We start from the raw sequence: 21,862 nt of genomic DNA, 5'->3' as shown, positions 1-21,862 counted from the left end.
GGTGAGCGGAGCATTGTGAGGAGGAGCTGGTGAGCAGAGCATAATGAGGAGGAGCTGGTGATCGGAGCATAGTGAGGAGGAGCTGGTGAGCGGAGCAATGTGAGGAGGAGCTGGTGAGCGGAGCATAGTGAGGAGGAGCTGGTGAGTGGAACATAGGAGGAGCTGGTGAGCAGAGCATTGTGAGGAGGAGCTGGTGAGCGGAGCATTGTGAGGAGGAACTGGTGAGTGGAGCATAGTGAGGAGGAGCTGGTGAGCGGAGCATAGTGAGGAGGAGCTGGTGAGCGGAGCATAGTGAGGAGGAGCTGGTGAGCAGAGCATTGTGAGGAGGAGCTGGTGAGTAAAGCATAGTGAGGAGGAGCTGGTGAGCGGAGCATAGTGAGGAGGAGCTGGTGGGTGGAACATAGGAGGAGCTGGTGAGCAGAGCATTGTGAGGAGGAGCTGGTGAGCGGAGCATTGTGAGGAGGAACTGGTGAGTGGAGCATAGTGAGGAGGAGCTGGTGAGTGGAGCATAGTGAGGAGGAGCTGGTCAGCGGAGCATAGTGAGGAGGAGATGGTGAGCGGAGCATAGTGAGGAGGAGCTGGTGAGTGAAGCATAGTGAGGAGTTGCTGGTGAGTGGAACATAGGAGAAGCTGGTGAGCAGAGCATAATGAGGAGGAGCTGGTGAGTGGAACATAGGAGGAGCTGGTGAGCGGAGCATTTTGAGGAGGAGCTGGTGAGCGGAGCAATGTGAGGAGGAGCTGGTGAGCGGAGCATTGTGAGGAGGAGCTGGTGAGCGGAGCATTGTGAGGAGGAGCTGGTGAGCGGAGCATAGTTAGGAGGAGCTGGTGAGCGGAGCATAGTGAGGAGGAGCTGGTGAGCGGAGCATTGTGAGGAGGAGCTGGTGAGCGGAGCATTGTGAGGAGGAGCTGGTGAGCGGAGCATAGTTAGGAGGAGCTGGTGATCGGAGCATAGTGAGGAGGAGCTGGTGAGCGGAGCATTGTGAGGAGGAGCTGGTGAGCAGAGCATAATGAGGAGGAGCTGGTGAGCGGAGCATAGTGAGGAGGAGCTGGTGAGCGGAGCAATGTGAGGAGGAGCTGGTGAGCAGAGCATTGTGAGGAGGAGCTCGTGAGCAGAGCATAGTGAGAAGGAGCTGGTGAGCGGAGCATAGTGAGGAGGAGCTGGTGAGCGGAGCATAGTAAGGAGGAGCTGGTGAGTGAAGCATAGTGAGGAGGAGCTGGTGAGCAGAGCATAATGAGGTGGAGCTGGTGAGTGGAACATAGGAGGACCTGGTGAGCGGAGCATTGTGAGGAGGAGCTGGTGAGCAGAGCATAATGAGGAGGAGCTGGTGAGCGGAGCATAGTGAGGAGGAGCTGGTGAGCGGAGCATTGTGAGGAGGAGCTGGTGAGCGGAGCATAGTGAGGAGGAGCTGGTGAGCGGAGCATAGTGAGGAGGAGCTGGTGAGTGAAGCATTGTGAAGAGGAGCTGGTGAGCGGAGCATAGTGAGGAGGAGCTGGTGAGTGGAACATAGGAGGATCTGGTGAGCGGAGCATTGTGAGGAGGAGCTGGTGAGCGGCGCATAGTTAGAAAGAGCTGGTGAGCGGAGCATTGTGAGGAGGAGCTGGTGAGCGGAGCAATGTGAGGAGGAGCTGGTGAGTGGAGCATAGTGAGGAGGAGCTGGTGAGCGGAGCATAGTGAGGAGGAGCTGGTGAGCGGAGCATAGTGAGGAGGAGCTGGTGTGCGGAGCATAGTGAGGAGGAGCTGGTGAGCAGAGCATAGTGAGGAGGAGATGGTGAGCGGAGCATAGTGAGGAGGAGCTGGTGAGCGGAGCAATGTGAGGAGGAGCTGGTGAGCGGAGCAATGTGAGGAGGAGCTGGTGACCGGAGCATAGTGAGGAGGAGCTGGTGTGCGGAGCATAGTGAGGAGGAGCTGGTGAGTGGAGCATAGTGAGGAGGAGCTGGTAAGCGGAGCATAGTGAGGAGGAGCTGGTGAGCGGAGCATAGTGAGGAGGAGATGGTGAGCGGAGCATAGTGAGGAGGAGCTGGTGAGTGAAGCATAGTGAGGGGGAGCTGGTGAGCAGAGCATAATGAGGTGGAGCTTGTGAGTGGAACATAGGAGGACCTGGTGAGCGGAGCATTTTGAGGAGGAGCTGGTGAGCGGAGCAATGTGAGGAGGAGTTGGTGAGCGGAGCATTGTGAGGAGGAGCTGGTGAGCGGAGCATAGTTAGGAGGAGCTGGTGAGCGGAGCAATGTGAGGAGGAGCTGGTGAGTGGAGCATAGTGAGGAGGAGCTGGTGAGCGGAGCATAGTGAGGAGGAGCTGGTGAGCGGAGCATAGTGAGGAGGAGCTGGTGTGCGGAGCATAGTGAGGAGGAGCTGGTGAGCAGAGCATAGTGAGGAGGAGATGGTGAGCGGAGCATAGTGAGGAGGAGCTGGTGAGCGGAGCAATGTGAGGAGGAGCTGGTGAGCGGAGCAATGTGAGGAGGAGCTGGTGACCGGAGCATAGTGAGGAGGAGCTGGTGTGCGGAGCATAGTGAGGAGGAGCTGGTGAGTGGAGCATAGTGAGGAGGAGCTGGTAAGCGGAGCATAGTGAGGAGGAGCTGGTGAGCGGAGCATAGTGAGGAGGAGATGGTGAGCGGAGCATAGTGAGGAGGAGCTGGTGAGTGAAGCATAGTGAGGGGGAGCTGGTGAGCAGAGCATAATGAGGTGGAGCTTGTGAGTGGAACATAGGAGGACCTGGTGAGCGGAGCATTTTGAGGAGGAGCTGGTGAGCGGAGCAATGTGAGGAGGAGTTGGTGAGCGGAGCATTGTGAGGAGGAGCTGGTGAGCGGAGCATAGTTAGGAGGAGCTGGTGAGCGGAGCATGGTGAGGAGGAGCTGGTGAGCGGAGCATAGTGAGGAGGAGCTGGTGAGCGGAGCATAGTGAGGAGGAGCTGGTGAGCGGAGCATAGTGAGGAGGGGCTGGTGAGCATAGCATAGTGAGGAGGAGCTGGTGAGCGGAGCATAGTTAGGAGGAGCTGGTGAGCAGAGCATTGTGAGAAGGAGCTGGTGACCGGAGCAATGTGAGGAGGAGCTGGTGAGCGGAGCATTGTGAGGAGGAGCTGGTCAGCGGAGCATAGTGAGGAGGAGATGGTGAGCGGAGCATAGTGAGGAGGAGCTGGTGAGTGAAGCATAGTGAGGAGGAGCTGGTGAGCAGAGCATAATGAGGAGGAGCTGGTGAGTGGAACATAGAAGGAGCTGGTGAGCGGAGCATTTTGAGGAGGAGCTGGTGAGCGGAGCAATGTGAGGAGGAGCTGGTGAGCGGAGCATTGTGAGGAGGAGCTGGTGAGTGAAGCATAGTGAGGAGGAGCTGGTGAGCAGAGCATAATGAGGTGGAGCTGGTGAGCGGAGCATAGTGAGGAGGAGCTGGTGAGCGGAGCAATGTGAGGAGGAGCTGGTGAGCGGAGCATTGTGAGGAGGAGCTGGTGAGTGAAGCATAGTGAGGAGGAGCTGGTGAGCAGAGCATAATGAGGAGGAGCTGGTGAGTGAAGCATAGTGAGGAGGAGCTGGTGAGCAGAGCATAATGAGGTGGAGCTGGTGAGCGGAGCATAGTGAGGAGGAGCTGGTGAGCGGAGCAATGTGAGGAGGAGCTGGTGAGCGGAGCATTGTGAGGAGGAGCTGGTGAGCGGCGCATAATGAGGAGGAGCTGGTGAGCGGAGCATAGTGAGGAGGAGCTGGTGATCGGAGCAATGTGAGGAGGAGCTGGTGAGCGGAGCATTGTGAGGAGGAGCTGGTGAGCAGAGCATAGTGAGAAGGAGCTGGTGAGCGGAGCATATTGAGGAGGAGCTGGTGAGCAGAGCATAATAAGGTGGAGCTGGTGAGTGGAACATAGGAGGAGCTGGTGAGCAGAGCATAATGAGGAGGAGCTGGTGAGCGGAGCATAGTGAGGAGGAGCTGGTGAGCGGAGCAATGTGAGGAGGAGCTGGTGAGCGGAGCATAGTGAGGAGGAGCTGGTGAGTGGAACATAGGAGGAGCTGGTGAGCGGAGCATAATGAGGTGGAGCTGGTGAGTGGAACATAGGAGGAGCTGGTGAGCAGAGCATTGTGAGGAGGAGCTGGTGAGCGGAGCATTGTGAGGAGGAACTGGTGAGTGGAGCATAGTGGGGAGGAGCTGGTGAGCGGAGCATAGTGAGGAGAAGCTGGTCAGCGGAGCATAGTGAGGAGGAGATGGTGAGCGGAGCATAGTGAGGAGGAGCTGGTGAGTGAAGCATAGTGAGGAGGAGCTGGTGAGCAGAGCATAATGAGGAGGAGCTGGTGAGTGGAACATAGGAGGAGCTGGTGAGCGGAGCATTTTGAGGAGGAGCTGGTGAGCGGAGCAATGTGAGGAGGAGCTGGTGAGCGGAGCAATGTGAGGAGGAGCTGGTGAGCGGAGCATTGTGAGGAGGAGCTGGTGAGCGGAGCATTGTGAGGAGGAGCTGGTGAGCGGAGTATAGTTAGGAGGAGCTGGTGAGCGGAGCATAGTGAGGAGGAGCTGGTGAGCGGAGCATTGTGAGGAGGAGCTGGTGAGCGGAGCATTGTGAGGAGGAGCTGGTGAGCGGAGCATAGTTAGGAGGAGCTGGTGATCAGAGCATAGTGAGGAGGAGCTGGTGAGCGGAGCATTGTGAGGAGGAGCTGGTGAGCAGAGCATAATGAGGAGGAGCTGGTGAGCGGAGCATTGTGAGGAGGAGCTGGTGAGTGAAGCATAGTGAGGAGGAGCTGGTGAGCAGAGCATAATGAGGAGGAGCTGGTGAGTGAAGCATAGTGAGGAGGAGCTGGTGAGCAGAGCATAATGAGGTGGAGCTGGTGAGCGGAGCATAGTGAGGAGGAGCTGGTGAGTGGAGCAATGTGAGGAGGAGCTGGTGAGCGGAGCATTGTGAGGAGGAGCTGGTGAGCGGCGCATAATGAGGAGGAGCTGGTGAGCGGAGCATTGTGAGGAGGAGCTGGTGAGCAGAGCATAGTGAGAAGGAGCTGGTGAGCGGAGCATAGTGAGGAGGAGCTGGTGAGCGGAGCATAGTAAGGAGGAGCTGGTGAGTGAAGCATAGTGAGGAGGAGCTGGTGAGCAGAGCATAATAAGGTGGAGCTGGTGAGTGGAACATAGGAGGAGCTGGTGAGCAGAGCATAATGAGGAGGAGCTGGTGAGCGGAGCATAGTGAGGAGGAGCTGGTGAGCGGAGCAATGTGAGGAGGAGCTGGTGAGCGGAGCATAGTGAGGAGGAGCTGGTGAGTGGAACATAGGAGGAGCTGGTGAGCGGAGCATAGTGAGGAGGAGCTGGTGAGTGAAGCATAGTGAGGAGGAGCTGGTGAGCAGAGCATAATGAGGTGGAGCTGGTGAGTGGAACATAGGAGGAGCTGGTGAGCAGAGCATTGTGAGGAGGAGCTGGTGAGCGGAGCATTGTGAGGAGGAACTGGTGAGTGGAGCATAGTGAGGAGGAGCTGGTGAGCGGAGCATAGTGAGGAGGAGCTGGTCAGCGGAGCATAGTGAGGAGGAGATGGTGAGCGGAGCATAGTGAGGAGGAGCTGGTGAGTGAAGCATAGTGAGGAGGAGCTGGTGAGCAGAGCATAATGAGGAGGAGCTGGTGAGTGGAACATAGGAGGAGCTGGTGAGCGGAGCATTTTGAGGAGGAGCTGGTGCGCGGAGGAATGTGAGGAGGAGCTGGTGAGCGGAGCATTGTGAGGAGGAGCTGGTGAGCGGAGCATTGTGAGGAGGAGCTGGTGAGCGGAGCATAGTGAGGAGGAGCTGGTGAGCAGAGCATAATAAGGTGGAGCTGGTGAGTGGAACATAGGAGGAGCTGGTGAGCAGAGCATAATGAGGAGGAGTTGGTGAGCGGAGCATAGTGAGGAGGAGCTGGTGAGCGGAGCAATGTGAGGAGGAGCTGGTGAGCGGAGCATAGTGAGGAGGAGCTGGTGAGTGGAACATAGGAGGAGCTGGTGAGCGGAGCATAGTGAGGAGGAGCTGGTGAGTGAAGCATAGTGAGGAGGAGCTGGTGAGCAGCGCATAATGAGGAGGAGCTGGTGAGTGAAGCATAGTGAGGAGGAGCTGGTGAGCAGAGCATAATGAGGTGGAGCTGGTGAGTGGAACATAGGAGGAGCTGGTGAGCGGAGCATTTTGAGGAGGAGCTGGTGAGCGGAGCAATGTGAGGAGGAGCTGGTGAGCGGAGCATTGTGAGGAGGAGCTGGTGAGCGGAGCATTGTGAGGAGGAGCTGGTGAGCGGAGCATAGTTAGGAGGAGCTGGTGATCGGAACATAGTGAGGAGGAGCTGGTGAGCGGAGCATTGTGAGGAGGAGCTGGTGAGCAGAGCATAATGAGGAGGAGCTGGTGAGCGGAGCATAGTGAGGAGGAGCTGGTGAGCGGAGCAATGTGAGGAGGAGCTGGTGAGCGGAGCATTGTGAGGAGGAGCTCGTGAGCAGAGCATAGTGAGAAGGAGCTGGTGAGCGGAGCATAGTGAGGAGGAGCTGGTGAGCGGAGCATAGTAAGGAGGAGCTGGTGAGTGAAGCATAGTGAGGAGGAGCTGGTGAGCAGAGCATAATGAGGTGGAGCTGGTGAGTGGAACATAGGAGGAGCTGGTGAGCAGAGCATAATGAGGAGGAGCTGGTGAGCGGAGCATAGTGAGGAGGAGTTGGTGAGTGGAACATAGGAGGAGCTGGTGAGCAGAGCATAATGAGGAGGAGCTGGTGAGTGGAACATAGGAGGAGCTGGTGAGCGGAGCATTTTGAGGAGGAGCTGGTGAGCGGAGCAATGTGAGGAGGAGCTGGTGAGCGGAGCATTGTGAGGAGGAGCTGGTGAGCGGAGCATTGTGAGGAGGAGCTGGTGAGCGGAGCATAGTTAGGAGGAGCTGGTGAGCGGAGCATAGTGAGGAGGAGCTGGTGAGCGGAGCATTGTGAGGAGGAGCTGGTGAGCGGAGCATTGTGAGGAGGAGCTGGTGAGCGGAGCATAGTTAGGAGGAGCTGGTGATCGGAGCATAGTGAGGAGGAGCTGGTGAGCGGAGCATTGTGAGGAGGAGCTGGTGAGCAGAGCATAATGAGGAGGAGCTGGTGAGCGGAGCATAGTGAGGAGGAGCTGGTGAGCGGAGCAATGTGAGGAGGAGCTGGTGAGCAGAGCATTGTGAGGAGGAGCTCGTGAGCAGAGCATAGTGAGAAGGAGCTGGTGAGCGGAGCATAGTGAGGAGGAGCTGGTGAGCGGAGCATAGTAAGGAGGAGCTGGTGAGTGAAGCATAGTGAGGAGGAGCTGGTGAGCAGAGCATAATGAGGTGGAGCTGGTGAGTGGAACATAGGAGGACCTGGTGAGCGGAGCATTGTGAGGAGGAGCTGGTGAGCAGAGCATAATGAGGAGGAGCTGGTGAGCGGAGCATAGTGAGGAGGAGCTGGTGAGCGGAGCATTGTGAGGAGGAGCTGGTGAGCGGAGCATAGTGAGGAGGAGCTGGTGAGCGGAGCATAGTGAGGAGGAGCTGGTGAGTGAAGCATTGTGAAGAGGAGCTGGTGAGCGGAGCATAGTGAGGAGGAGCTGGTGAGTGGAACATAGGAGGATCTGGTGAGCGGAGCATTGTGAGGAGGAGCTGGTGAGCGGCGCATAGTTAGAAAGAGCTGGTGAGCGGAGCATTGTGAGGAGGAGCTGGTGAGCGGAGCAATGTGAGGAGGAGCTGGTGAGTGGAGCATAGTGAGGAGGAGCTGGTGAGCGGAGCATAGTGAGGAGGAGCTGGTGAGCGGAGCATAGTGAGGAGGAGCTGGTGTGCGGAGCATAGTGAGGAGGAGCTGGTGAGCAGAGCATAGTGAGGAGGAGATGGTGAGCGGAGCATAGTGAGGAGGAGCTGGTGAGCGGAGCAATGTGAGGAGGAGCTGGTGAGCGGAGCAATGTGAGGAGGAGCTGGTGACCGGAGCATAGTGAGGAGGAGCTGGTGTGCGGAGCATAGTGAGGAGGAGCTGGTGAGTGGAGCATAGTGAGGAGGAGCTGGTGAGCGGAGCATAGTGAGGAGGAGCTGGTGAGCGGAGCATAGTGAGGAGGAGATGGTGAGCGGAGCATAGTGAGGAGGAGCTGGTGAGTGAAGCATAGTGAGGGGGAGCTGGTGAGCAGAGCATAATGAGGTGGAGCTTGTGAGTGGAACATAGGAGGACCTGGTGAGCGGAGCATTTTGAGGAGGAGCTGGTGAGCGGAGCAATGTGAGGAGGAGTTGGTGAGCGGAGCATTGTGAGGAGGAGCTGGTGAGCGGAGCATAGTTAGGAGGAGCTGGTGAGCGGAGCATGGTGAGGAGGAGCTGGTGAGCGGAGCATAGTGAGGAGGAGCTGGTGAGCGGAGCATAGTGAGGAGGAGCTGGTGAGCGGAGCATAGTGAGGAGGGGCTGGTGAGCATAGCATAGTGAGGAGGAGCTGGTGAGCGGAGCATAGTTAGGAGGAGCTGGTGAGCAGAGCATTGTGAGAAGGAGCTGGTGACCGGAGCAATGTGAGGAGGAGCTGGTGAGCGGAGCATTGTGAGGAGGAGCTGGTCAGCGGAGCATAGTGAGGAGGAGATGGTGAGCGGAGCATAGTGAGGAGGAGCTGGTGAGTGAAGCATAGTGAGGAGGAGCTGGTGAGCAGAGCATAATGAGGAGGAGCTGGTGAGTGGAACATAGAAGGAGCTGGTGAGCGGAGCATTTTGAGGAGGAGCTGGTGAGCGGAGCAATGTGAGGAGGAGCTGGTGAGCGGAGCATTGTGAGGAGGAGCTGGTGAGTGAAGCATAGTGAGGAGGAGCTGGTGAGCAGAGCATAATGAGGTGGAGCTGGTGAGCGGAGCATAGTGAGGAGGAGCTGGTGAGCGGAGCAATGTGAGGAGGAGCTGGTGAGCGGAGCATTGTGAGGAGGAGCTGGTGAGTGAAGCATAGTGAGGAGGAGCTGGTGAGCAGAGCATAATGAGGAGGAGCTGGTGAGTGAAGCATAGTGAGGAGGAGCTGGTGAGCAGAGCATAATGAGGTGGAGCTGGTGAGCGGAGGATAGTGAGGAGGAGCTGGTGAGCGGAGCAATGTGAGGAGGAGCTGGTGAGCGGAGCATTGTGAGGAGGAGCTGGTGAGCGGCGCATAATGAGGAGGAGCTGGTGAGCGGAGCATAGTGAGGAGGAGCTGGTGATCGGAGCAATGTGAGGAGGAGCTGGTGAGCGGAGCATTGTGAGGAGGAGCTGGTGAGCAGAGCATAGTGAGAAGGAGCTGGTGAGCGGAGCATATTGAGGAGGAGCTGGTGAGCAGAGCATAATAAGGTGGAGCTGGTGAGTGGAACATAGGAGGAGCTGGTGAGCAGAGCATAATGAGGAGGAGCTGGTGAGCGGAGCATAGTGAGGAGGAGCTGGTGAGCGGAGCAATGTGAGGAGGAGCTGGTGAGCGGAGCATAGTGAGGAGGAGCTGGTGAGTGGAACATAGGAGGAGCTGGTGAGCGGAGCATAATGAGGTGGAGCTGGTGAGTGGAACATAGGAGGAGCTGGTGAGCAGAGCATTGTGAGGAGGAGCTGGTGAGCGGAGCATTGTGAGGAGGAACTGGTGAGTGGAGCATAGTGGGGAGGAGCTGGTGAGCGGAGCATAGTGAGGAGAAGCTGGTCAGCGGAGCATAGTGAGGAGGAGATGGTGAGCGGAGCATAGTGAGGAGGAGCTGGTGAGTGAAGCATAGTGAGGAGGAGCTGGTGAGCAGAGCATAATGAGGAGGAGCTGGTGAGTGGAACATAGGAGGAGCTGGTGAGCGGAGCATTTTGAGGAGGAGCTGGTGAGCGGAGCAATGTGAGGAGGAGCTGGTGAGCGGAGCAATGTGAGGAGGAGCTGGTGAGCGGAGCATTGTGAGGAGGAGCTGGTGAGCGGAGCATTGTGAGGAGGAGCTGGTGAGCGGAGTATAGTTAGGAGGAGCTGGTGAGCGGAGCATAGTGAGGAGGAGCTGGTGAGCGGAGCATTGTGAGGAGGAGCTGGTGAGCGGAGCATTGTGAGGAGGAGCTGGTGAGCGGAGCATAGTTAGGAGGAGCTGGTGATCGGAGCATAGTGAGGAGGAGCTGGTGAGCGGAGCATTGTGAGGAGGAGCTGGTGAGCAGAGCATAATGAGGAGGAGCTGGTGAGCGGAGCATTGTGAGGAGGAGCTGGTGAGTGAAGCATAGTGAGGAGGAGCTGGTGAGCAGAGCATAATGAGGAGGAGCTGGTGAGTGAAGCATAGTGAGGAGGAGCTGGTGAGCAGAGCATAATGAGGTGGAGCTGGTGAGCGGAGCATAGTGAGGAGGAGCTGGTGAGTGGAGCAATGTGAGGAGGAGCTGGTGAGCGGAGCATTGTGAGGAGGAGCTGGTGAGCGGCGCATAATGAGGAGGAGCTGGTGAGCGGAGCATTGTGAGGAGGAGCTGGTGAGCAGAGCATAGTGAGAAGGAGCTGGTGAGCGGAGCATAGTGAGGAGGAGCTGGTGAGCGGAGCATAGTAAGGAGGAGCTGGTGAGTGAAGCATAGTGAGGAGGAGCTGGTGAGCAGAGCATAATAAGGTGGAGCTGGTGAGTGGAACATAGGAGGAGCTGGTGAGCAGAGCATAATGAGGAGGAGCTGGTGAGCGGAGCATAGTGAGGAGGAGCTGGTGAGCGGAGCAATGTGAGGAGGAGCTGGTGAGCGGAGCATAGTGAGGAGGAGCTGGTGAGTGGAACATAGGAGGAGCTGGTGAGCGGAGCATAGTGAGGAGGAGCTGGTGAGTGAAGCATAGTGAGGAGGAGCTGGTGAGCAGAGCATAATGAGGTGGAGCTGGTGAGTGGAACATAGGAGGAGCTGGTGAGCAGAGCATTGTGAGGAGGAGCTGGTGAGCGGAGCATTGTGAGGAGGAACTGGTGAGTGGAGCATAGTGAGGAGGAGCTGGTGAGCGGAGCATAGTGAGGAGGAGCTGGTCAGCGGAGCATAGTGAGGAGGAGATGGTGAGCGGAGCATAGTGAGGAGGAGCTGGTGAGTGAAGCATAGTGAGGAGGAGCTGGTGAGCAGAGCATAATGAGGAGGAGCTGGTGAGTGGAACATAGGAGGAGCTGGTGAGCGGAGCATTTTGAGGAGGAGCTGGTGCGCGGAGGAATGTGAGGAGGAGCTGGTGAGCGGAGCATTGTGAGGAGGAGCTGGTGAGCGGAGCATTGTGAGGAGGAGCTGGTGAGCGGAGCATAGTGAGGAGGAGCTGGTGAGCAGAGCATAATAAGGTGGAGCTGGTGAGTGGAACATAGGAGGAGCTGGTGAGCAGAGCATAATGAGGAGGAGTTGGTGAGCGGAGCATAGTGAGGAGGAGCTGGTGAGCGGAGCAATGTGAGGAGGAGCTGGTGAGCGGAGCATAGTGAGGAGGAGCTGGTGAGTGGAACATAGGAGGAGCTGGTGAGCGGAGCATAGTGAGGAGGAGCTGGTGAGTGAAGCATAGTGAGGAGGAGCTGGTGAGCAGCGCATAATGAGGAGGAGCTGGTGAGTGAAGCATAGTGAGGAGGAGCTGGTGAGCAGAGCATAATGAGGTGGAGCTGGTGAGTGGAACATAGGAGGAGCTGGTGAGCGGAGCATTTTGAGGAGGAGCTGGTGAGCGGAGCAATGTGAGGAGGAGCTGGTGAGCGGAGCATTGTGAGGAGGAGCTGGTGAGCGGAGCATTGTGAGGAGGAGCTGGTGAGCGGAGCATAGTTAGGAGGAGCTGGTGATCGGAACATAGTGAGGAGGAGCTGGTGAGCGGAGCATTGTGAGGAGGAGCTGGTGAGCAGAGCATAATGAGGAGGAGCTGGTGAGCGGGGCATAGTGAGGAGGAGCTGGTGAGCGGAGCAATGTGAGGAGGAGCTCGTGAGCAGAGCATAGTGAGAAGGAGCTGGTGAGCGGAGCATAGTGAGGAGGAGCTGGTGAGCGGAGCATAGTAAGGAGGAGCTGGTGAGTGAAGCATAGTGAGGAGGAGCTGGTGAGCAGAGCATAATGAGGTGGAGCTGGTGAGTGGAACATAGGAGGAGCTGGTGAGCAGAGCATAATGAGGAGGAGCTGGTGAGCGGAGCATAGTGAGGAGGAGTTGGTGAGTGGAACATAGGAGGAGCTGGTGAGCAGAGCATAATGAGGAGGAGCTGGTGAGTGGAACATAGGAGGAGCTGGTGAGCGGAGCATTTTGAGGAGGAGCTGGTGAGCGGAGCAATGTGAGGAGGAGCTGGTGAGCGGAGCATTGTGAGGAGGAGCTGGTGAGCGGAGCATTGTGAGGAGGAGCTGGTGAGCGGAGCATAGTTAGGAGGAGCTGGTGAGCGGAGCATAGTGAGGAGGAGCTGGTGAGCGGAGCATTGTGAGGAGGAGCTGGTGAGCGGAGCATTGTGAGGAGGAGCTGGTGAGCGGAGCATAGTTAGGAGGAGCTGGTGATCGGAGCATAGTGAGGAGGAGCTGGTAAGCGGAGCATTGTGAGGAGGGGCTGGTGAGCAGAGCATAATGAGGAGGAGCTGGTGAGCGGAGCATAGTGAGGAGGAGCTGGTGAGCGGAGCAATGTGAGGAGGAGCTGGTGAGCGGAGCATTGTGAGGAGGAGCTCGTGAGCAGAGCATAGTGAGAAGGAGCTGGTGAGCGGAGCATAGTGAGGAGGAGCTGGTGAGCGGAGCATAGTAAGGAGGAGCTGGTGAGTGAAGCATAGTGAGGAGGAGCTGGTGAGCAGAGCATAATGAGGTGGAGCTGGTGAGTGGAACATAGGAGGACCTGGTGAGCGGAGCATTGTGAGGAGGAGCTGGTGAGCAGAGCATAATGAGGAGGAGCTGGTGAGCGGAGCATAGTGAGGAGGAGCTGGTGAGCGGAGCATAGTGAGGAGGAGCTGGTGAGTGGAACATAGGAGGATCTGGTGAGCGGAGCATTGTGAGGAGGAGCTAGTGAGCGGCGCATAGTTAGGAAGAGCTGGTGAGCGGAGCATTGTGAGGAGGAGCTGGTGAGCGGAGCAATGTGAGGAGGAGCTGGTGAGTGGAGCATAGTGAGGAGGAGCTGGTGAGCGGAGCATAGTGAGGAGGAGCTGGTGAGCGGAGCATAGTGAGGAGGAGCTGGTGTGCGGAGCATAGTGAGGAGGAGCTGGTGAGCAGAGCATAGTGAGGAGGAGATGGTGAGCGGAGCATAGTGAGGAGGAGCTGGTGAGCGGAGCAATGTGAGGAGGAGCTGGTGAGCAGAGCATAATGAGGAGGAGCTGGTGAGCGGAGCATTGTGAGGAGGAGCTGGTGAGTGAAGCATAGTGAGGAGGAGCTGGTGAGCAGAGCATAATGAGGAGGAGCTGGTGAGTGAAGCATAGTGAGGAGGAGCTGGTGAGCAGAGCATAATGAGGTGGAGCTGGTGAGCGGAGCATAGTGAGGAGGAGCTGGTGAGTGGAGCAATGTGAGGAGGAGCTGGTGAGCGGAGCATTGTGAGGAGGAGCTGGTGAGCGGCGCATAATGAGGAGGAGCTGGTGAGCGGAGCATTGTGAGGAGGAGCTGGTGAGCAGAGCATAGTGAGAAGGAGCTGGTGAGCGGAGCATAGTGAGGAGGAGCTGGTGAGCGGAGCATAGTAAGGAGGAGCTGGTGAGTGAAGCATAGTGAGGAGGAGCTGGTGAGCAGAGCATAATAAGGTGGAGCTGGTGAGTGGAACATAGGAGGAGCTGGTGAGCAGAGCATAATGAGGAGGAGCTGGTGAGCGGAGCATAGTGAGGAGGAGCTGGTGAGCGGAGCAATGTGAGGAGGAGCTGGTGAGCGGAGCATAGTGAGGAGGAGCTGGTGAGTGGAACATAGGAGGAGCTGGTGAGCGGAGCATAGTGAGGAGGAGCTGGTGAGTGAAGCATAGTGAGGAGGAGCTGGTGAGCAGAGCATAATGAGGTGGAGCTGGTGAGTGGAACATAGGAGGAGCTGGTGAGCAGAGCATTGTGAGGAGGAGCTGGTGAGCGGAGCATTGTGAGGAGGAACTGGTGAGTGGAGCATAGTGAGGAGGAGCTGGTGAGCGGAGCATAGTGAGGAGGAGCTGGTCAGCGGAGCATAGTGAGGAGGAGATGGTGAGCGGAGCATAGTGAGGAGGAGCTGGTGAGTGAAGCATAGTGAGGAGGAGCTGGTGAGCAGAGCATAATGAGGAGGAGCTGGTGAGTGGAACATAGGAGGAGCTGGTGAGCGGAGCATTTTGAGGAGGAGCTGGTGCGCGGAGCAATGTGAGGAGGAGCTGGTGAGCGGAGCATTGTGAGGAGGAGCTGGTGAGCGGAGCATTGTGAGGAGGAGCTGGTGAGCGGAGCATAGTGAGGAGGAGCTGGTGAGCAGAGCATAATAAGGTGGAGCTGGTGAGTGGAACATAGGAGGAGCTGGTGAGCAGAGCATAATGAGGAGGAGTTGGTGAGCGGAGCATAGTGAGGAGGAGCTGGTGAGCGGAGCAATGTGAGGAGGAGCTGGTGAGCGGAGCATAGTGAGGAGGAGCTGGTGAGTGGAACATAGGAGGAGCTGGTGAGCGGAGCATAGTGAGGAGGAGCTGGTGAGTGAAGCATAGTGAGGAGGAGCTGGTGAGCAGCGCATAATGAGGAGGAGCTGGTGAGTGAAGCATAGTGAGGAGGAGCTGGTGAGCAGAGCATAATGAGGTGGAGCTGGTGAGTGGAACATAGGAGGAGCTGGTGAGCGGAGCATTTTGAGGAGGAGCTGGTGAGCGGAGCAATGTGAGGAGGAGCTGGTGAGCGGAGCATTGTGAGGAGGAGCTGGTGAGCGGAGCATTGTGAGGAGGAGCTGGTGAGCGGAGCATAGTTAGGAGGAGCTGGTGATCGGAACATAGTGAGGAGGAGCTGGTGAGCGGAGCATTGTGAGGAGGAGCTGGTGAGCAGAGCATAATGAGGAGGAGCTGGTGAGCGGAGCATAGTGAGGAGGAGCTGGTGAGCGGAGCAATGTGAGGAGGAGCTGGTGAGCGGAGCATTGTGAGGAGGAGCTCGTGAGCAGAGCATAGTGAGAAGGAGCTGGTGAGCGGAGCATAGTGAGGAGGAGCTGGTGAGCGGAGCATAGTAAGGAGGAGCTGGTGAGTGAAGCATAGTGAGGAGGAGCTGGTGAGCAGAGCATAATGAGGTGGAGCTGGTGAGTGGAACATAGGAGGAGCTGGTGAGCAGAGCATAATGAGGAGGAGCTGGTGAGCGGAGCATAGTGAGGAGGAGTTGGTGAGTGGAACATAGGAGGAGCTGGTGAGCAGAGCATAATGAGGAGGAGCTGGTGAGTAGAACATAGGAGGAGCTGGTGAGCGGAGCATTTTGAGGAGGAGCTGGTGAGCGGAGCAATGTGAGGAGGAGCTGGTGAGCGGAGCATTGTGAGGAGGAGCTGGTGAGCGGAGCATTGTGAGGAGGAGCTGGTGAGCGGAGCATAGTTAGGAGGAGCTGGTGAGCGGAGCATAGTGAGGAGGAGCTGGTGAGCGGAGCATTGTGAGGAGGAGCTGGTGAGCGGAGCATTGTGAGGAGGAGCTGGTGAGCGGAGCATAGTTAGGAGGAGCTGGTGATCGGAGCATAGTGAGGAGGAGCTGGTGAGCGGGGCATTGTGAGGAGGAGCTGGTGAGCAGAGCATAATGAGGAGGAGCTGGTGAGCGGAGCATAGTGAGGAGGAGCTGGTGAGCGGAGCAATGTGAGGAGGAGCTGGTGAGCGGAGCATTGTGAGGAGGAGCTCGTGAGCAGAGCATAGTGAGAAGGAGCTGGTGAGCGGAGCATAGTGAGGAGGAGCTGGTGAGCGGAGCATAGTAAGGAGGAGCTGGTGAGTGAAGCATAGTGAGGAGGAGCTGGTGAGCAGAGCATAATGAGGTGGAGCTGGTGAGTGGAACATAGGAGGACCTGGTGAGCGGAGCATTGTGAGGAGGAGCTGGTGAGCAGAGCATAATGAGGAGGAGCTGGTGAGCGGAGCATAGTGAGGAGGAGCTGGTGAGCGGAGCATAGTGAGGAGGAGCTGGTGAGTGGAACATAGGAGGATCTGGTGAGCGGAGCATTGTGAGGAGGAGCTAGTGAGCGGCGCATAGTTAGGAAGAGCTGGTGAGCGGAGCATTGTGAGGAGGAGCTGGTGAGCGGAGCAATGTGAGGAGGAGCTGGTGAGTGGAGCATAGTGAGGAGGAGCTGGTGAGCGGAGCATAGTGAGGAGGAGCTGGTGAGCGGAGCATAGTGAGGAGGAGCTGGTGTGCGGAGCATAGTGAGGAGGAGCTGGTGAGCAGAGCATAGTGAGGAGGAGATGGTGAGCGGAGCATAGTGAGGAGGAGCTGGTGAGCGGAGCAATGTGAGGAGGAGCTGGTGAGCGGAGCAATGTGAGGAGGAGCTGGTGACCGGAGCATAGTGAGGAGGAGCTGGTGTGCGGAGCATAGTGAGGAGGAGCTGGTGAGTGGAGCATAGTGAGGAGGAGCTGGTGAGCGGAGCATAGTGAGGAGGAGCTGGTGAGCGGAGCATAGTGAGGAGGAGATGGTGAGCGGAGCATAGTGAGGAGGAGCTGGTGAGTGAAGCATAGTGAGGGGGAGCTGGTGAGCAGAGCATAATGAGGTGGAGCTGGTGAGTGGAACATAGGAGGACCTGGTGAGCGGAGCATTTTGAGGAGGAGCTGGTGAGCGGAGCAATGTGAGGAGGAGCTGGTGAGCGGAGCATTGTGAGGAGGAGCTGGTGAGCGGAGCATTGTGAGGAGGAGCTGGTGAGCGGAGTATAGTTAGGAGGAGCTGGTGAGCGGAGCATAGTGAGGAGGAGCTGGTGAGCGGAGCATTGTGAGGAGGAGCTGGTGAGCGGAGCATTGTGAGGAGGAGCTGGTGAGTGGAGCATAGTTAGGAGGAGCTGGTGATCGGAGCATAGTGAGGAGGAGCTGGTGAGCGGAGCATTGTGAGGAGGAGCTGGTGAGCAGAGCATAATGAGGAGGAGCTGGTGAGCGGAGCATTGTGAGGAGGAGCTGGTGAGTGAAGCATAGTGAGGAGGAGCTGGTGAGCAGAGCATAATGAGGAGGAGCTGGTGAGTGAAGCATAGTGAGGAGGAGCTGGTGAGCAGAGCATAATGAGGTGGAGCTGGTGAGCGGAGCATAGTGAGGAGGAGCTGGTGAGTGGAGCAATGTGAGGAGGAGCTGGTGAGCGGAGCATTGTGAGGAGGAGCTGGTGAGCGGCGCATAATGAGGAGGAGCTGGTGAGCGGAGCATTGTGAGGAGGAGCTGGTGAGCGGAGCATTGTGAGGAGGAGCTGGTGAGCAGAGCATAGTGAGAAGGAGCTGGTGAGCGGAGCATAGTGAGGAGGAGCTGGTGAGCGGAGCATAGTAAGGAGGAGCTGGTGAGTGAAGCATAGTGAGGAGGAGCTGGTGAGCAGAGCATAATAAGGTGGAGCTGGTGAGTGGAACATAGGAGGAGCTGGTGAGCAGAGCATAATGAGGAGGAGCTGGTGAGCGGAGCATAGTGAGGAGGAGCTGGTGAGCGGAGCAATGTGAGGAGGAGCTGGTGAGCGGAGCATAGTGAGGAGGAGCTGGTGAGTGGAACATAGGAGGAGCTGGTGAGCGGAGCATAGTGAGGAGGAGCTGGTGAGTGAAGCATAGTGAGGAGGAGCTGGTGAGCAGAGCATAATGAGGTGGAGCTGGTGAGTGGAACATAGGAGGAGCTGGTGAGCAGAGCATTGTGAGGAGGAGCTGGTGAGCGGAGCATTGTGAGGAGGAACTGGTGAGTGGAGCATAGTGAGGAGGAGCTGGTGAGCGGAGCATAGTGAGGAGGAGCTGGTCAGCGGAGCATAGTGAGGAGGAGATGGTGAGCGGAGCATAGTGAGGAGGAGCTGGTGAGTGAAGCATAGTGAGGAGGAGCTGGTGAGCAGAGCATAATGAGGAGGAGCTGGTGAGTGGAACATAGGAGGAGCTGGTGAGCGGAGCATTTTGAGGAGGAGCTGGTGAGCGGAGCAATGTGAGGAGGAGCTGGTGAGCGGAGCATTGTGAGGAGGAGCTGGTGAGCGGAGCATTGTGAGGAGGAGCTGGTGAGCGGAGCATAGTGAGGAGGAGCTGGTGAGCAGAGCATAATAAGGTGGAGCTGGTGAGTGGAACATAGGAGGAGCTGGTGAGCAGAGCATAATGAGGAGGAGCTGGTGAGCGGAGCATAGTGAGGAGGAGCTGGTGAGCGGAGCAATGTGAGGAGGAGCTGGTGAGCGGAGCATAGTGAGGAGGAGCTGGTGAGTGGAACATAGGAGGAGCTGGTGAGCGGAGCATAGTGAGGAGGAGCTGGTGAGTGAAGCATAGTGAGGAGGAGCTGGTGAGCAGAGCATAATGAGGAGGAGCTGGTGAGTGAAGCATAGTGAGGAGGAGCTGGTGAGCAGAGCATAATGAGGTGGAGCTGGTGAGTGGAACATAGGAGGAGCTGGTGAGCGGAGCATTTTGAGGAGGAGCTGGTGAGCGGAGCAATGTGAGGAGGAGCTGGTGAGCGGAGCATTGTGAGGAGGAGCTGGTGAGCGGAGCATTGTGAGGAGGAGCTGGTGAGCGGAGCATAGTTAGGAGGAGCTGGTGATCGGAACATAGTGAGGAGGAGCTGGTGAGCGGAGCATTGTGAGGAGGAGCTGGTGAGCAGAGCATAATGAGGAGGAGCTGGTGAGCGGAGCATAGTGAGGAGGAGCTGGTGAGCGGAGCAATGTGAGGAGGAGCTGGTGAGCGGAGCATTGTGAGGAGGAGCTCGTGAGCAGAGCATAGTGAGAAGGAGCTGGTGAGCGGAGCATAGTGAGGAGGAGCTGGTGAGCGGAGCATAGTAAGGAGGAGATGGTGAGTGAAGCATAGTGAGGAGGAGCTGGTGAGCAGAGCATAATGAGGTGGAGCTGGTGAGTGGAACATAGGAGGAGCTGGTGAGCAGAGCATAATGAGGAGGAGCTGGTGAGCGGAGCATAGTGAGGAGGAGTTGGTGAGCGGAGCATAGTGAGGAGGAGCTGGTGAGTGGAACATAGGAGGAGCTGGTGAGCGGAGCATTGTGAGGAGGAGCTGGTGAGCGGCGCATAGTTAGGAAGAGCTGGTGAGCGGAGCATTGTGAGGAGGAGCTGGTGAGCGGAGCAATGTGAGGAGGAGCTGGTGAGTGGAGCATAGTGAGGAGGAGCTGGTGAGCGGAGCATAGTGAGGAGGAGCTGGTGAGCGGAGCATAGTGAGGAGGAGCTGGTGTGCGGAGCATAGTGAGGAGGAGCTGGTGAGCAGAGCATAGTGAGGAGGAGATGGTGAGCGGAGCATAGTGAGGAGGAGCTGGTGAGCGGAGCAATGTGAGGAGGAGCTGGTGAGCGGAGCAATGTGAGGAGGAGCTGGTGACCGGAGCATAGTGAGGAGGAGCTGGTGTGCGGAGCATAGTGAAGAGGAGCTGGTGAGTGGAGCATAGTGAGGAGGAGCTGGTGAGCGGAGCATAGTGAGGAGGAGCTGGTGAGCGGAGCATAGTGAGGAGGAGATGGTGAGCGGAGCATAGTGAGGAGGAGCTGGTGAGTGAAGCATAGTGAGGGGGAGCTGGTGAGCAGAGCATAATGAGGAGGAGCTGGTGAGTGGAACATAGTGAGGAGGAGCTGGTAAGTGAAGCATAGTGAGGAGGAGCTGGTGAGCAGAGCATAATGAGGTGGAGCTGGTGAGTGGAACATAGGAGGACCTGGTGAGCGGAGCATTTTGAGGAGGAGCTGGTGAGCAGAGCATTGTGAGGAGGAGCTGGTGAGCGGAGCATTGTGAGGAGGAGCTGGTGAGCGGCGCATAATGAGGAGGAGGTGGTGAGCGGAGCAATGTGAGGAGGAGCTGGTGAGCGGAGCATTGTGAGGAGGAGCTGGTGAGCGGAGCATAGTTAGGAGGAGCTGGTGAGCGGAGCATGGTGAGGAGGAGCTGGTGAGCGGAGCATAGTGAGGAGGAGCTGGTGAGCGGAGCATAGTGAGGAGGAGCTGGTGAGCGGAGCATAGTGAGGAGGGGCTGGTGAGCATAGCATAGTGAGGAGGAGCTGGTGAGCGGAGCATAGTGAGGAGGAGCTGGTGAGTGAAGCATAGTGAGGAGGAGCTGGTGAGCAGAGCATAATGAGGAGGAGCTGGTGAGTGAAGCATAGTGAGGAGGAGCTGGTGAGCAGAGCATAATGAGGTGGAGCTGGTGAGTGGAACATAGGAGGAGCTGGTGAGCAGAGCATTGTGAGGAGGAGCTGGTGAGCGGAGCATTGTGAGGAGGAACTGGTGAGTGGAGCATAGTGAGGAGGAGCTGGTGAGCGGAGCATAGTGAGGAGGAGCTGGTCAGCGGAGCATAGTGAGGAGGAGATGGTGAGCGGAGCATAGTGAGGAGGAGCTGGTGAGTGAAGCATAGTGAGGAGGAGCTGGTGAGCAGAGCATAATGAGGAGGAGCTGGTGAGTGGAACATAGGAGGAGCTGGTGAGCGGAGCATTTTGAGGAGGAGCTGGTGAGCGGAGCAATGTGAGGAGGAGCTGGTGAGCGGAGCATTGTGAGGAGGAGCTGGTGAGCGGAGCATTGTGAGGAGGAGCTGGTGAGCGGAGCATAGTTAGGAGGAGCTGGTGAGCGGAGCATAGTGAGGAGGAGCTGGTGAGCGGAGCATTGTGAGGAGGAGCTGGTGAGCGGAGCATTGTGAGGAGGAGCTGGTGAGCGGAGCATAGTTAGGAGGAGCTGGTGATCGGAGCATAGTGAGGAGGAGCTGGTGAGCGGAGCATTGTGAGGAGGAGCTGGTGAGCAGAGCATAATGAGGAGGAGCTGGTGAGTGAAGCATAGTGAGGAGGAGCTGGTGAGCAGAGCATAATGAGGTGGAGCTGGTGAGTGGAACATAGGAGGAGCTGGTGAGCAGAGCATTGTGAGGAGGAGCTGGTGAGCGGAGCATTGTGAGGAGGAACTGGTGAGTGGAGCATAGTGAGGAGGAGCTGGTGAGCGGAGCATAGTGAGGAGGAGCTGGTCAGCGGAGCATAGTGAGGAGGAGATGGTGAGCGGAGCATAGTGAGGAGGAGCTGGTGAGTGAAGCATAGTGAGGAGGAGCTGGTGAGCAGAGCATAATGAGGAGGAGCTGGTGAGTGGAACATAGGAGGAGCTGGTGAGCGGAGCATTTTGAGGAGGAGCTGGTGAGCGGAGCAATGTGAGGAGGAGCTGGTGAGCGGAGCATTGTGAGGAGGAGCTGGTGAGCGGAGCATTGTGAGGAGGAGCTGGTGAGCGGAGCATAGTTAGGAGGAGCTGGTGAGCGGAGCATAGTGAGGAGGAGCTGGTGAGCGGAGCATTGTGAGGAGGAGCTGGTGAGCGGAGCATAGTTAGGAGGAGCTGGTGATCGGAGCATAGTGAGGAGGAGCTGGTGAGCGGAGCATTGTGAGGAGGAGCTGGTGAGCAGAGCATAATGAGGAGGAGCTGGTGAGCGGAGAATAGTGAGGAGGAGCTGGTGAGCGGAGCAATGTGAGGAGGAGCTGGTGAGCGGAGCATTGTGAGGAGGAGCTCGTGAGCAGAGCATAGTGAGAAGGAGCTGGTGAGCGGAGCATAGTGAGGAGGAGCTGGTGAGCGGAGCATAGTAAGGAGAAGCTGGTGAGTGAAGCATAGTGAGGAGGAGCTGGTGAGCAGAGCATAATGAGGTGGAGCTGGTGAGTGGAACATAGGAGGAGCTGGTGAGCAGAGCATAATGAGGAGGAGCTGGTGAGCGGAGCATAGTGAGGAGGAGCTGGTGAGCGGAGCATAGTGAGGAGGAGGTGGTGAGTGGAACATAGGAGGAGCTGGTGAGCGGAGCATTGTGAGGAGGAGCTGGTGAGCGGCGCATAGTTAGGAAGAGCTGGTGAGCGGAGCATAGTGAGGAGGAGCTGGTGAGCGGAGCAATGTGAGGAGGAGCTGGTGAGTGGAGCATAGTGAGGAGGAGCTGGTGAGCGGAGCATAGTGAGGAGGAGCTGGTGAGCGGAGCATAGTGAGGAGGAGCTGGTGTGGGGAGCATAGTGAGGAGGAGCTGGTGAGCAGAGCATAGTGAGGAGGAGATGGTGAGCGGAGCATAGTGAGGAGGAGCTGGTGAGCGGAGCAATGTGAGGAGGAGCTGG

Source organism: Anomaloglossus baeobatrachus, chromosome 2, assembly GCF_048569485.1.
Source record: "Anomaloglossus baeobatrachus isolate aAnoBae1 chromosome 2, aAnoBae1.hap1, whole genome shotgun sequence".
In the NCBI taxonomy this organism is placed as follows: domain Eukaryota; kingdom Metazoa; phylum Chordata; class Amphibia; order Anura; family Aromobatidae; genus Anomaloglossus; species Anomaloglossus baeobatrachus.
This window is presented reverse-complemented; position numbering follows the sequence as displayed.